Source organism: Chiroxiphia lanceolata, chromosome 3, assembly GCF_009829145.1.
Source record: "Chiroxiphia lanceolata isolate bChiLan1 chromosome 3, bChiLan1.pri, whole genome shotgun sequence".
Classification (NCBI taxonomy): domain Eukaryota; kingdom Metazoa; phylum Chordata; class Aves; order Passeriformes; family Pipridae; genus Chiroxiphia; species Chiroxiphia lanceolata.
This window is the reverse complement of record NC_045639.1, coordinates 59,337,560-59,353,960: the sequence shown is the minus strand read 5'-3', so window position 1 is coordinate 59,353,960 and position 16,401 is coordinate 59,337,560. Positions and strand designations below refer to the sequence as shown.

Sequence of the window (16,401 nt, the reverse complement as noted above, 5' to 3'; positions counted from 1 at the left end):
CTCTGCATTTAGAGTGGAAACCCTGATACCCATAAGTGAGGCTTATCCACATGCTGTGACTAGCCCAGCTCTAAACAGAGAGTCTCAGCAGCTGTCTCTGCAGTTTCTGCCGCTTTTTCTGCCATAATTTTGTTTGGCGTTTAATAGATATTTTTTTGTCTTTTTTTAGTCTTTGGACAACATTTTCATTTTCAATGCAAAAGCCAACGGTGGTGTATCTGAAGGCCAACTCTATATGCTGACAGCCACACAGCTGTAATAAATTGAGCTTTTTTAATTCCCAGCAATTATACGGCCTCACAGTGTACTGAATAACTATCACTTGCATTTATAGCTGAACCTGTATGTGTACTGTATGTCTGCCTGTACCCATATTATTGAAGCTCCTTTTCTACCTCTGTATGTTCTATTTTGCATATAACACAAGTCTCAGATAGTTCAGACTATACTGCTGAATCTGTTTGGGGTAAAAAAAGTATTTGTAAGGACATAATGTATAGCCCTGATTGCAAAGTATACTAGAAGCAAGCATGATGGATGAGTTAGAGTGCAAGACTGCAGAAAAATGAGATGTGAGTCCAGTCAAGGGGGAGCAGGATTGAGATTCCTGGCACATGGGTATTATTTCTACTGCTTCTGGCATGAAGGCAGAGAAGGCTGGGTAAGTGGTTTCCCACATTGTTTCAGATCTTACTTTGCATGGAGACTGGACAATCTGTCACTCGTTAAGCCTGAGGTAGTGTCATGAACACCCAATTTCCAGTGTATGTCTTAAGTGACATTATGATGTAACTTTTTCCCCTCAATATAACCACCTTCTTTCTAATGCACTGTATAGTGTGTTCAGCCCCTGTTAATTCTTTTGTAAAACCTTTTGAAGTTTTGCTAAACTCGTTTTTTTTTTCTATAGGTTATAAAATCTCATTAGCAGGAACTTTTCCTCCTTAGGTAGATACAATGCTGAACTGGTTAAGACATCAATTTATATTCAAGGATATTCATCACTACCTGCAATTAGATCAGACCAAGGACTTTGACCTTTACTTGAATGTTCTGCCTTGCCCTTGCCTCCCTTGGCTAGTGAGTAGGCCTGCTGCAGACAAGTGCACATCTGGAAGAAGGCCTCTTTTCCTTGGGTGGTAGGAAGTTTCCTTCTAATGTCACAGTAATGGGCACATGTATAATGTCAAAAGCCCACAGAACTTGTCCTGAGAAGAAATGAGTTCAAGTCCCAATCTTTTGCCTGGGGAGCTGTTACTGAGCTCAGGGCAAAATAGTTTTCAGTCTATAAACAGAAAGTTTGACCTGCTCATCTTAGCCGGCTTGTATAAACAAATCAGTTCATCAGAGAAGTGATGCAGGTTTCAGGAGAAAACAGGGCACCCTCTGCATGAGGCACAGATCCTGCCTTGCTGCCCTGCTCCCTACTGAGGGAGTGACAAAGCCCTTAAGACAGCTTCTTCAGGCCACTGGGTGCTCAGTGGGAGCGGAGAAAAGGGAACTCCCTATGGGTGTCTCTGGATCAGGAGGCACCAACTGACTGATGGTAGGGTGGGGGAACAATCTCAGGGTACTTGGTTTTCAGCACACTCAGAAGTAAATGGTCATAGAAGATGGAAGAGAGGGAGTACCTGTTGCCAAATGGCTGTGATTACAGGGGTGGCAAACTTCCAGGGAAATGCAGCCTCAGTTCTGTTTTATCAGGATCCTTTGTAAATTGCTATTAAGAAGTATTTTTCAACAATCTCATTTTTATTAGCCGTTTGTGCCCATTATAGTTTTCTAGTTGCTAGTTTGTTATGGCTGTAACATAAATAAAGTTCTAAAAATGTCTCATTTGAGGAATTGCAGAGCTGGGCATGCCATTTAGACATAGATGAAAGCAGATGTAAAGGGCTTTCTTTGTAATGGGTCTATTTTATATTTAATAGAACTGTCATATAAACCTAGACTACCATTTAAAATGCAGTTTCTAGGCTATAAAATAAACACCATTTCTAATATTGCTGTTGGCTTTCACCTATGGGATACAGTTCATTAAAAGTTCTATAAGGCATTTACGTGGGGTTACCATATGATTTACAGTCTAGGCAACAAATGTGTTTCTCTCCCAGCTTAGGAAACAGTTCTTTAAAAATATTAATGATACCTATAGGATTACTCAGCCATGTGGGACTTGTATGAACAGTGGTGCAGTGCTGGTAGAGATTGACACAATTTCTATGGCAGGAGCTCTGCTAGGTGCAAATGCTTCCTTCAGGAAGAGTAAGCCTGAGAAACACTTCTGCATTCATTTCTCTTTACTGAAGTTTCTAAGACAAGTGTTACCGCAAAAAGAAATGTACCTGGCTCAGATCTCTGTGGGAGGTAAGGCAGGGCTGCCTGTGCTTGGCTGAGGGATTACTTTGTTTGCTTTCCTGAGCTGAGCTGAATGACTCTCTGGAGGAGTCCACTTCTCTTCTTGGCTATAGAAATAGGCATCTGGGTGAGATGACTCGAATAAGGTGGAAGCACGTGAGCACGAGTTCTGCATGACTGATCTAATACAAAAATCCAAGACAGTTTATGGACATTGCCTGACATGGTTTCCAGTTTCATCCCAGGACTGGATGCACTTTTCTTACTGGATTTATGATTCAGAACTCTTAAAGCAGTGAGAATGCTTAGATCCTCTTGGACTCTGGCGTCCTTCAGAGCCAGACCAAGGGTGTGCAGTTCTTTCTCTCTAAGCTTCTATTGTTAATAACATTTCTTCAAGTCTTCTGGGGAAGAGGAGAAGCAACCTGCATCCCCTCTCTGTGTGGAGTGCCCTGATTGATCCCCATCAGCTGTGAGTTGGCATGAACTGACACTGTCACTGGTCACTACACAGCAGCAAACAAAAACCTACACTGAGATACACCTGGAAGTTGCTGTCCCCTATAGGGCCAGGCCACCTGTTTGCTGGCCTTAAGGGGAGCATTACTATTATCAGAGGTGAAGCTGTGCATCTCCTGTGAAAGTTCCTGGGATCTGTAACTCTGTCTGTGGATGCTTTGTCAGACTTTAACTGCCTGTACAGTTACATTCCATGCCTCAGAGTGATCTTTATTTGCTTAATGGAGAAAATGTTGGCAACCTCTTCTCCAAATGCTCTCATGTTTTCCAGAAGGCACTTTAGACTTGGTAGGGAAGGACCCCTTGGTCTTTTGTGTTGATCAGGTGTGAACCATTTTCTAACAAGATTCTACTGCCTTAGAAAATCAGACTGAGTTTACTGAATATAGAGTTTGGTTTTAGCAGCTAAAATTTTCTCAGAAATCCATTCTCATTAATTATGTCTGGTCAAAGATTGGATTTGATGATCTTGGAGGTCTTTTTCAACCTAAGTGGTTCCATGTTTCTATTATTCTATTACCTCATTGAAGAAAAATGGTCTTATACAGACCAGCTGACCCATGCACCTTACCCAGGTGCTCAATGCCTGGTGTGACCTGAACTGCAGGTGGGATCCAGATTTGTAGGGAGGCACTCAGTGTCTCAGGTTCTCAGTGTCACAGGAAGACTGGACAAGGATTTTGGAAGGGTAGCCTGAGGCTCAATGGACAGAAAATCAGTTTGGGATGGTGGAGGGAAGCAGGGGGACGCACAAGGCAAGAAACTTTAGACAAAGAAACTGTGAAGAGATAGGAAGACTTGAGAGCTCTGGATTGGGCAGGAGTACAGAATAAAACTGAATGGTGGATGCAGTTATGTGAAGGGGAAAGAAGAGTGCCTAGTAGGAGGGAAGAGGCTGAGAGGAGGAGAGGACCTCAGCAGCTGGGGTGGAACCCAAGCAAATTGAGTTTTACCATCCTACTGCCTTAGATCAATATTTCTAAATCCCACCGGCAAAGCACTTCTCTCATCCTCTGCTAATAGTGGTTCACAAGGAACCAAAAATTCTCAAAATTCTATCTGTTCCTCTGTTGACACAAATAGCTTAAGTATACACAGTGAAAGTAGTCTCAAAAAAGCAGACACACTTCAAACTATATTGGTCTCAGTGTGCTATTTCAGAGGTTTTGAAATTTGAAGTTTTTGAACTTTAAAAAAAAACTTGTAAAATTTTTCCTGTATTGAGCATCAGAAAGCAGAAAAATCCAGAAGTACAGTGGCCCATGAAACTCCAGCTAGACTCTCCTGTGTTTGTACCTTGTAATAGGTTGCCAAATACATGGTAGTATTTTAGCAGACTTTTTGTGTAAATGAGACTGGTGGGCAAGTGCTATGTACGTGTGCCTATGTGTGTTCATGTGCATCTCTCTATCTTTATGCAGCTCAATTACCCCATTACCCGGTAACCAGTCCCTTGGTTTATTTGAGCTATATTTACCTGAGGAATTGTACCCCTGAGATATCAGCTTCAAATACATTTTCTGGTAGAGTATGGCTTCTGCCCTAGCCCTTAGCACAGAGCTGCTTGAGGAGACACTGTAGGTCTAGCTACAGGTAGACTGAACAATTTCAGTCAGAGGGAACTCTGCTGTGGCAGAAAGAAAAAAAATTGAATCAGAAAAATTTGGACATAGGTATTTTACACTAGGCCCTGAAGATGAGTGAAGACTTATGAGTTTCTACCTCTGGGGCCTCATTCCCTATCTGTCCATTAGGTCCGGTCACTGAACAGGAGTGTTGCAAGAATAATTTAATATTTGTGGGACAATAAACAATCAAGTCAATAAACATTCAAGTTAATTCACAGAAGAATTCACAAGGGGAAATTCATCATTATCTTTCCATAAGAGTATTCAGACGTGGAGACAAATAGTTAAAAAACCCTTTCACTTAGACACTTCACAGCAACATATATGTTAGGGTCCAAGTTGTTTTCAGCTCTCTTTAAAGTTAGGTGATGATCTCAAGTGGCCAGAGTTGCCCTCTGGAGATATGTTTCTCCTCCAAGTACAGAAGGAGCCTATGGTGACCAGGCACCTCTCTGGAGCATCTGAAGAGGGTGGGATGAGCTCAAAATGCAGCAGCAGCTCTCTAGGCTCTTCTTTAAACATCCCACAGATGTATGGGAAAAGTCTGGGCAGTGGTGCTTGCTGCCAAGCAAGAAGGATACAAAAATTGTTTCCAGCAGTGGTATCCGTCCTGCCATAATTTTTCACCTTTTATCTTGGGAAGGCTCTTCCAATGTCACTTCTTTACAAGTGATATTTATATTATACAGAAGTTCCTGAAAGCCTCCAGATCAGTTGCACCAGGCATTGAACAGAGCTGTTAATTCTTTTCCATCGCAGATGGCTGCATATAATTCTGTATCTGAATTTGGATTAAGTATCTTCATCAAAAATGGTCCAAGCTTTACTATATCAAGAACCATGAAGGTTTAGAAAACTTAGCTCTAAGGATCTTTACAAAATCAGATCACTTTTATTTACAGTTGTATATGCCAGGAACAGAAGCATGTGCCACAGATATGACGTTGAGGTTAATGCACAATTAAGAGCATCCCTTGAGATCTAACATAGGACTGCCTGGCAACCAGGAGAAATGGTGCAGAGACCAGGAGCACTCATGAAACCAGGGAGAGCTGTAATGACTTTCTTATGAGCGATCTCCAAACTGTGCTGAGTGGAGCTCTGGCACAGAAGAGAGTCTGGCCCATAGTATGTAAATAAATAACCATGAGTGAGTCAAAGTAAAGACAGAGATGAATGAAGTGATTCACACAGCACAGCTATAGTTCTGTGTTGTCTCGAGGCTATGGAAGGCAACCCATCATACTTTGGTTCAGGTTCTCAAAATCATTTTTAGTGCCATGAAGGGTGACTTTTTTTGCTTTTAAATGAAAGCCCATATTCTGGAGCTGTTTTCTGGAGATAAATAGAGCCAAGAGGGATAGTACTTTTCAACAAAAGCATTAATAAGTGACTGTTACTACATGGTTAGATGTAGCTTTGTATTGAAAGCAAAGTATAATTAAAGTAAAAGGTCAATCTTTAATTTTATTAATAAATTTAAAAAACAGTCTGCACGTTGGATTTTTCTAAAACCTACATGGAAGCCCATTTTCTATCTAAGGGGATCAGGAATATATTTGCCAGCAGGACAAACCCAACATTTATTAAAGGGTAGGTTTTAAAGCAATTACAAATCAAAACTGGCAATTCATTCTCATGGATTGCATGAATGGCATGCCGTATTCCAAAACTGAGTTCTTGGACTAATGGAGTTGAAGCATTTAAATTTTGCTTGCCATCAAATGGACAAACCATGTCCAGATACCTGCTGTAATCTCGCCAGCATGACTGGGGGGGGTGATGATCAAGAAATATGCTTCAAAATGCTATGAGTAGCCTAAAAAGATGGGTGTGGACAGATGGCAAACAGTTCAACTCGCAGATTCCTGGTATTCTTCAGTGTGGAAAGAGGGAATATATATAAGAGTCTAGGAAGATGGATGGTAGGTTCCTCTGCATAGGAAAAAGTTAATTTAATTCTGTGTTACATCAGTAAAAAACTACTGAGAGAATGTCGTGTCTTTTAGTTCTATCTGGAAGAGAATGAGAGAGGTATGATCATAGAATCATAGAAAGGCTTGGGTTGGAAGAGACTTTAAAGACCATCTAGTTCTGATCCCCCTGCTATGGACAGGGATGTTGTCTGCTAGGTCAGGTTGCTCAGGGCCTGATCCAAGATGGCCTTGAAGGGATGGGCCATCCACAGCTTCTCCAGACAACCTGCTCCAGTGCCTTACCACCTTCACATTCAAGAATTTCTTCCTAGCATTTAATGTTAAGGAAACATCTCTGTCTGACCATCCATCAGCCACTCTTACAGTCACACCTGCACTACCTGCACTAGGACTGAGGCCCCTTCACAGTCAGCAGGTCCAGTGAGTTGACAATTGCCCTGCTTGACTCACTGCACTCCTCACATTCACACAGTCAGACCAAGTTTCCTTACCAGCTCCTCCCCCAGTTTCCCAGAGCAGAGTCTCAGACGTCCAGATCCTTCAAATAGGTTAATCCCTTCTAGAGGGAGGACCTGCAAACTGCTCTGACCAGGGAAAGCTGCAGATAGTCTGACAAGAAGAGGAAAGGATAGGTAAAACAGCTGTCATTGAGGTGTTGATGGCTGGACTGGTAAATTCAGGGCAAAAGGGAACTGTCTCCTGACTTATCACATTGCCAAGCTCACCAGCACATCTTTTGTGTCTTTACAATCTCCTTCCCCAGGCTGGGTGGAAGGTAGAGAGTCTATATTTTCACCTGGTTCATTTAAGGTTTTTTAGAGGAAGAATAAGAGAAATTAGGAAGAAACCTAAAAAGATTCTGTGAGCTGAGGAGTGAGGATGACTGAAAGACTGGACTGGGGGACGATAATTAAGCACTAATCTGACTTGTCTGTACAGACAGATTTCCAGCATAATAGAGCAGTGAAACAGCAAATTCCCCCAAGGGAAGCTTCTGAGCAGTGAAGCATAATTCATGCCTGAAAGTTAAATCTCAATATGGCTCTTTGCTGTGAAGTTACTGCACTGCTGAAAATACACACACAGACATGCTTGCATACTGACACTGGAAGAAAAGCTGTGATGGCATTTATAAGATTGTAAGGTCAAAGTTAATTTTGTCAGATGTACTAATTGTTTTCAAACTGTGTCTTTTGTTTAAGCTTATTTAAAAGTAAACTCTGACATACTGTGATTTGGTTTTAAATACCTTTTGGGATCAGTCATTCTGAATTATAAATAGCTTCATCCTTCTTCCTTCTTATCAAACTTTGACATATGCAAGATAATAAGGGGGATTTTAGAAATATTGATGCAAACCAGCCACCTCTGAATCATGTCAAGTCAATAGTCCCTAAGAGTTAATGTTCGGATCATAGAGGAAATGTGTAGTAAGGAGTTGGGGAAGGGAGAGAAACTTCTATGGATTTTGAGCCCGAACTGATTCATTATTCACTTCATTTAAAATTGTTAAAGACAATTTTGTAAGTATGCATCCGTTTCCCATCTGTTTAGAGAGTTATATGGCAGTATGACTACAAGTGAGCACAGTTAAACAAAGACAGACATGTCTTAGTGCACGCTGTAAGTGGATTCCTGTCAACACTAAGGCTAAACTAGGGGGACTAGGGGAAAGATGAGATTTCATACTGGCATTTGTCTACACTTGTAGTCCTGTGGGTATTTCTGTGTTCTGGTTTGTTCCTTGAGATAATAATGTTTTCATTCTCTAAATAAAGATTTGCTAGATTTGCTTTCCTGCAAGAAATCTTCCACGGACTGGATGAGGGCCACCGTGTCCACTTACGTTCTTGTCCTTAGAAATACTACACCAGATTAACAGAAAAGAGGTGGCACAAGAGGCAAGAGAAATCCAGACTCCCACTTGGGGTTTTCCATTGTGTTTTCTCTGAAATAGCTTGGTTCCAAGCCTTCAATCATTAGTATGCATCCAAATTTTGTACACGTGAGCATGATCATTCACTTCAGTGGGAATGCTCCCACTGGTAAAATAGTTCATATTAAGTATTGGAAGGACTGAACCCCGCGTGAAATGGTGGTTTCCCACAACTTCTCTGCCCTCTGCATGTTTTCAGGTCATGTCTATCATTTTATTGCCACATCAAGCTTTTCCTTGGAGAACCAGTGGTGCTAGGAGGCAGCAAGTTTAATTTTGTCTATTGAAAAAAGACACGATATACCTGCAGAAATGTAGTCTGCAAGACATGTAAAATAATCCTCCTATCCTACCTCAGCCTGATACAGTTTCAGCTGGAGTCCACAATTTTGGGCATCATACTACAAACGAAATAAAGAGAGAGTCTGGTGGTGAGAATATCAAATAATCAGAAGCTTAGAAGACATCACTATGGATGCAGAGGATGTGGCATGAAAGGAATTTGCTTAATCTGGAAGAAGACAGAGGGAGACATCACAATGAACTGCAAGTATACAAAGGGATATCACAAAGATGAAAGACTTTACCCGATTTCCATGTAGACATGACAAAAAGAGACGAAACTCACTTTCAAAATGGGAGCCTGATAACTCAATATTTTAATAATTTTCTAGTTTCAGAAATAGGACAGCAGTGAGCTATTTTTGCATGGAGAGGAAGGATGGAGATGGCGGAATCTTCTTCATGGAAGGCCTTCAGGTAAACATCTCCAGCTATGAATAGTCAATCCTGTGTACTGGCAAGGGGGTGGTTAGAAGACCTCCAGAGGTCCCATCCAGCCCTATCTTCTCTTAATGTAATCAATAAAATCCACATCTACATTCTAAGGGCAGGAGTCTTATTACTGGCAGTAGAGAAAATGCAGAAAGGACAAATACATTCTTTTCAGATCTCAAATGGAGCTTGTAAAGCATCAATAATGTTCTCTTTTGATCAGTGAAAGATAAAGAAACAACATGAAAAGAATAAGCACAAAACTGTAACATGACTTCTCAGGAAAAGATTTTCTTCCTACTCCAGCATCCCTTGATCATTTTTCCTGCTGGTCTTTGGATTTTATTTTAAGGTGGTAAAAATGGAAATGACACCCCTATAATGACATTAAGGCAACATATTTCAAACATTTTTTTGCCAAAATTATTTAAAACCCATTATATGTTTATTATTATTTAATTTATAGCCTTTGTTATGTCCAAAAGACAGGTAGCAGATCTGGGAACAAGCAATACCCACTGTCAAGCTACACTGATTTGACAGGAACAAAACCTTGCAATTTATAGTGGAACTCTTTTCAAAAGTGAGTGGAAATGGGATTTAATGATATTCAAGTAATCTACTCAGGTTGCTAAGGCTGAGTGAAGATACTTCTGATGGAATTCTGAGACTGTGTGTGTAATTAAAAATACAGAAATGAAAATATAATCTTGTTTTGTTATCACATGAATCAGTAGCTGCATGTTGCTTAGGGAGGAAGAAGGCTGCAAAAAATTAGGGAGAGAAACTAATGCAGAAGACCATAAAGAAATGGAGCTGTCTTGCTCCTAAAAAAAAAAAAAAAAAAAAGGAAAAAAAGTTCAGCATGGATCCATATGGTGTGAGATTTCTCTTCTGTGACATTTTTATTAAGGTTATGTATATGACCGTTCATCTTCATTCTGCTGGTGCTAATTGCTGTCTATTGGACCCTTCGCTACTGTGTACAGAGAACACATGCTTCCCCTCGACACTGCCATCACTGCGAGTGCACTGGATTGTTCTGCTGTCCTCAGATAGGAACCTGCTGCTGCTGCCTGACCGCAACAGCTGGGAATATTCTGCTTTTAAAAGCTTATCTTGTTGATACTTGAGTTGAGCTATTACACAGTGGAACAAGCAAACAGAATGAATGGACTCTCTGCGGGCAACTTATGGTAACAAAAAAAGTTTACATGTGCTTTTGAATGTGTCTCTTGTCTTGGAATTGACAGTGATGTTTAGCATAGATGTTTCCTGCAACAAAATCATGATGGTATAGAGCCAGGAACAGGCTAAAACGAAACATGCTCAGAAGATATGTTCAGCACTTATGCTTCTTTGAAACTGTAAGCAACAATCCTGCAAAGATTTACTCATGTGGATGGTCCCGCTGAAATGCAAGGGGATGCTTTTTTCTCTAGGATGGCTAATTTGATTAAGAATTACTTCTATGCACAAAATTAGTGTGTAAAGCATATTCCCTCCACCTTCTATGGGGCTTTTAAGCAATCAGCCCGAAAATCAGGGTATTTATTTACCAGCATTAGGTCCATGAACACACATATATATTGCATGTACAAGCAGATCAGAGCAGAGAAACACAAATATTCCCATGTTATGTTTGGACCACCCAGGGAAATACAGAAATCTATTAATTTTGCTTATCACTTAGACTCCAATTTAACAAAACATCTAATGGTGTCATGAATTTTTCTGTCATGAAGGAAGTGTTACAATCATCTAATCTGACTTCCTACATAATGTAGACTAACGTATGACTTCCCCAAGCAATTCTGACTTATACATCCATACAGGTTATTTCAAACTGTAAAAGTTAGCAGTGGCAATAAGAATAATTATCAGACTTAGGTTCATGCAATTAGTGATTCTTAAACTGTTACCTTAACACATTGCCTTTTGTGAATGGTGCTGCACTTAGCCATGCCCTGAACTACACACCAGTCTGCCTACAGACTCCGCATGACCTCTAGGCAGGAAAATCTCTCTTCTGAAGTCTTAATGGAGGTGTTGTCTGAGCAAGCACAGACCCTGAGTGACATGTGCATTATTCTGTGCATGGACGAACATCTGAAAATGTGGCTTTCAGACCACACTGGGCAATCTGTGAGAGTTGAACTTGACACCTAACAGCCAGATGTACTGGTAACTTTGGTCTCACAGTGGTGGTGATTCGTGCTGTAGGACCACTGTTTTAACCCATTAACATCAGTTAAGTGGCCAGTTGTAACTGACACAGGCAATTGCTGGATACATGGCCTTTCCCCGCTTTCTTGGTGGCAGTTTAGGCTAAAGGAAAAGCTATTCTCTTTCTCTTCCCAACCACTTCTGCCTTGTGCCATTTTCTCATTTGTGCTTATGCGACTATTTATATGAAAAAATGGATTAAACTTAAAAGTAAATCCATGTATTTTCCCATGCTATTAAAAAGGTGAGAAACTTCCTTCAAGAGATATTGATATATTAAAAGATAATTTGGAGTCAATACAAAATGAATTCCTATTTTCTGCTTTTATCACTGTAATGAAAAATTGAAAATTATTCGCATCTAAAAAAAAATAATAATTTTAATACATGTACAGACTGCTTTCACTCCCTGGTACTATGTAATGACTTTGTAAATATTATATTTAGTTCATATTTGAAATGAAACTGTTTCCAAAGGAAGTGATGAGAACACTTGAAAATTGAACATCCTAATTATCCTGCTATTTCTTTCCTTAGCAAAAAAAGAAATTACTCTAATTCAATGAAAAAATATTAATTTTTTACACATTTTCTGAAAATAACCCATTTGCATCATTTATATTATTATTATTACTATTATTTGCCCAGACCTCATTAAGAACAAGTAGCACCTGTTGTTATTGCTAGACAGCAATAACAAATACACACACACACACATATATATGTGCATATATATATATACATGTATATATAAGCATGTATGTATATATATCTATAGTTAAGCTGGAGATGGTGCAACAGGTTATTCTGAGGAGGAGTTCTCACTTACTGACCAGAGATAAATTTTTGAAGGATACCAAGGTTACTAACAACTCCAAACATCATTACCAAAACAAAGCCAGAGAGAACCAACAACAACAACAAAAACAAACAAACAAACAAAACCACCAAAACCCCAGCAACAACAACAACAACAACAAAACCAACTAGAAAAATAACATACATACGTAACATTTTAACTGAGATATAAACTTGCCTCTGGTGAATAGACTACCTTGTGACTTTTTTAGCTGTACTCTAGGTCCTGGCCAAATTCTTGTGGCACATTCTGATTTTGGAGGCTGTGATGCTGCCTGGGTAGGTCTAGATGCAGTATCCCAGATTTTTTTTACAAAATCAGTGGTTTTGTGTGCTGTCCATCTTCACATCTGCCCCAGAGTTAGCTGCATTTTAGATGATCAGGTTGTGTTCACATTTTTAATTATCTGGACAAAATTGGACATTACTGTTCATAATCTTTAATTTTTTGTGGCTACAAATACACCTAAAAGTTAATCTTGAGAAACATTTTGCTGTTCTTTTCTTCATCTTCTCCTTTTCTTTCTTGTCTCTAGCATAATTGTGTCTTTGCCCTTGTGTGAATACTTCTTGCCCCACAGGCTTCTGGTATGACAAGTCAAATTACTACCTTTCTTTGTTCCCACGTGCAAGAAAACAAAGTTGTTGTCCTTACTTGGAGAAGAGAGAAGACCAAACAACACATTTGGATAAGCACCTTGTCAGCTTTGAAATGTCTTGCAGAATTCTGTTAATGTTTCTCTGCCATGCATGAGGCTTGCATCAAGTGTCTTTTTCAACAGCATCACTGTAGACAACCATTTATCAGGTGTATATTGTATGGCAATGTGGTGTTTGGAAATTCCATTTGCCATATGTTATTCATGATCCTTGCTCACAGCCTTCATTTGTCAGGGGATTTAGAACTCAGCTGTGTTTAGTTTTTGGGGCTTGAGAACAAGTTGACCCACAGGCAGACACCTAATGATATAATTTGTTCAGTGCAAAAGGTTTGACTGCCCTCTATCAACCTTTATGCAGACAACTCCTTTGAATACAGTAATGGATGACAATATCAAAAGCATAAATCTCGGCAAACTTCAAGGTTTCCTGGAAAACATGACTCTTAAACTTTAGGCACATAGACATTTGGCACAATGTCAGAAACATTCTGGACTATTCATTTATCCAACTCTGGCCAAAAATAACCAAAGACTCTATGTGTCTGTTGACTTGTTTTGAAATACACTCAAAACGGCAAAGAAGTTAAAAAGTAAGAGACCAGCAATTGAGAAACAAGACTTCTGAAGTATGAAAGATCCTTTTCTGTATCTTACAACATGTGGTGCTAACAAGCCAGGTCATGTCCCTCTTATAAAATTTTGTCTGTGAACTTAGTGTGGTTAACTTAGTGAGTAGAAATTACATAGTTCAGGTTCCTTATGGTTTTAGAAGGTAGTAAACAGAGACCTTGCTGGAGGACCTGCTTCACAGGAGAAAAACGTGGTGACAACTGTGGGCTCATGCCTGTGAGTAGGACAGAGCAGCCAGGATAATGGTCTTCTTCTCAAGCCTGGCTGACTTCCAGAGTCACAGTTTCACTTTTTTAAAAATCTGTCCTACTCTTAACTTTATGCCTCCTGTGTGATGTTCCCTGGCTTTTTGTTCTTCCTCTTCTATGTATACATCTTCTACTTTCCCCTGCTCTACCTCTACTAGCGGGAGGAAGAGAAACCCATCTTCTTCTTCTCTACTCAGCCTCCCTTTGTCTTTCTCCTTGGCATGCATCCTTCTTTCCTAAGCAGAGTGGGTGGTCAGGGAACACTGCAATGCTACACTTTCTCCTTCCATTTTGTCTTGTCATTCAGGCCTCTTGCTGCCCTCCCTGGGAGGATCTATTGCTGTGCCAATGGACATCCTCAGTTCCCGAATGGAAATGTGGCCTTGATAGCACATGATGTCACTGTTGGGACTTCAACCTTTCCATCACTATTAGGTTTCATTTTAAATTATAAGAAAATAGGAGAAAAATAAGCTTTATTTCTTTTTTATTTTTTTTTAATTATTGTTAAGACAGTCTCTTTATGCAACTTTAGTAGCACCACAGACATGTGAAGTTGGCTGGACTGTTCCTCACCTTTCCTGCTACATATCCAGCTCTGCTTTTAACAGCTTGAGGTTACCTTCATTAAATCCTTTTTCACCCCCACTCTTGCCAGAATGCAATATCCCAACGGGAGTGATCAGAAAAGAAGGGTAATTATTATAATTTATGAAAAAGCCATTTGCTTTGTTACTGCTTCATGCTATTCCTCTTGTTACTGAGCATATGAAGAGTTACAGTAATTTGCATTTTGATTTTTATCTACGCAATCTCTACTGAAGAAAAAAGTCCATATTTCTGTTTGGAGCCCTTGGCTGCACTGTGTAATCCCTGTAATAGTGCCAATAGCAGTAATGATACGACAAACCATAAAACAGTTTTCCAAAAAACACAGTGCACAGGCTGCACAAGTCATTGCAAGGGATTTGTGACAAAGTGGCTGGCAAAAGGAATGGTATGTTCTGGGTTTCACCTCCTTCTACAGATGCACATTTGAAGGCGCAACAAAGTTTCTCTCCAAAAGCCAAGCTGCCTCTGAAGGAGGCAGGAAGAGAAACTACACTCTGCTCTTGGAAAGAAGATGTTCTGTAGGCTGCAAACACTGGAGTATGGCTTTTAGGTACTTTAAGGGAAATTGCACTTTTTTTAGTGTAACTGTTCCATGTACATGAAACAAAGGTGTCCAAGGAAGGCCAAGAATAGGTAGTGGAAAAGAAGTAAAGACAGGAGCAGACTGGGAGATATGGAGGGAAAAGGTAAAGCAGGCAGCAGGCTTTTAATTTCATAACATAGGGCAGTAACTCCCGGTCTGTATATAGCTTGGAGACTTCTGTGTTTGCCTCAAAGACAGACCTACAGTACTGTTGAAGACAACCTTTTGTGTTTGAGAGCTTTTCTGTTTTCTCCAGCTATAGGAGCTCCTTTTCTAACAATCTGACAAGAAATACTCTTTAATACTCCCAATAAAAGGTGATTAAAAATGAGCAACAAAGATTCTTCCAATATTCACATAGTGAGAATACACATGTATGAGAGATGTCTACTGTTACTTATCCCTGTCAGGTACTTACTGCAGCTACTACAGCTGTGTTAGCATGAATACATGAACATAGCCAGGCTTACAAAGGAATGTGACATCTTCACTAAAGAAATGGTACACTGGGCCCAGAAGAAGCAGCATCCTGCTGCCAAAGAAGAATATCTGCCTTGCTCTGTGGTCCTATCGGGTAATTCACTCTTTTACTAGAAAGTCAGATTTTGAGGTGGAAAGATAATGAGAAGTATCATTGCTGTATTTTAACATTTGGAAATGGGAGATGTAGAGCTCCAGAAGCTGGCTCATCTGAAACTGCTGAACATGTGTGTAGTTTGGCTCTGCTCAGAGCACAAGTTATCTCAATCTTCTTCTGTGAATTATTTGGCAGGCCTTCTTCCCCTGCCCCTACAAAACCGACAATTTTCAATAGTTAATCTCAGCTCTGAAAATTCCATCCTAATTCTGCATACAGACCTGATATAAATCAACTAGTTTTCTCCAGTGAACTGATGCTGGTTTCTGCCAGCTCAGCATCCGGCTCCGAGTATTTCCTCATGCACATTGTTCCTTATACACATTATTCCTTCTCGTTTAACCAGTCCTTGCTTCCCTCTCTAACCTAGCAGAGTGGCAAATTTTAGTAGGCATGTCCTAATTTCCTTATTGCAAGTGAAGCTCTTTCTTTTCCTTTCAGATTCCCTGCACAGTCTGGCAGGACTTCCCTTCTCTTATTCATCTCTGTCCCGTCCTGACAGCACCACTAAGGCACAGTATTGACAGGCATTTTCATATGCTGTATTCACCAAAATATAAGAAATATATGAAGCTAGTAGAGAGCATCCAAAGGAGGGTAATGAAGATGGTGAAGGACCTTGAGGGGAAGCCATATGTGGAGTGGCCGAGGTCTGTTCAGCCTGGAGGAGACTGAGGGGAAACCTCATTGCAGTCTACAACTTCCTTGTGAGGGGAAGAGGAGGGGCAGGCACTGATCTCTTCTCTCTAGTGACCAGTGATAGGACCTGAGGGAATGGCATGAAATTGTGTCA

At 40.2% G+C, this 16,401-nt stretch overlaps 1 long non-coding RNA gene across 1 annotated transcript; it reads right to left on the bottom strand.

The window, feature by feature from the left end:
* Positions 1-9,838: 9,838 nt before the first annotated feature.
* LOC116785130 lies at positions 9,839-11,169 on the bottom strand. The gene is made up of 3 exons (XR_004356395.1): positions 11,075-11,169; positions 10,661-10,663; positions 9,839-10,465 (listed from the first exon to the last, which is right to left on the bottom strand). It is a non-coding gene; the product is annotated as an uncharacterized LOC116785130 (long non-coding RNA).
* Between the last annotated feature and the right edge of the window lie 5,232 nt (positions 11,170-16,401).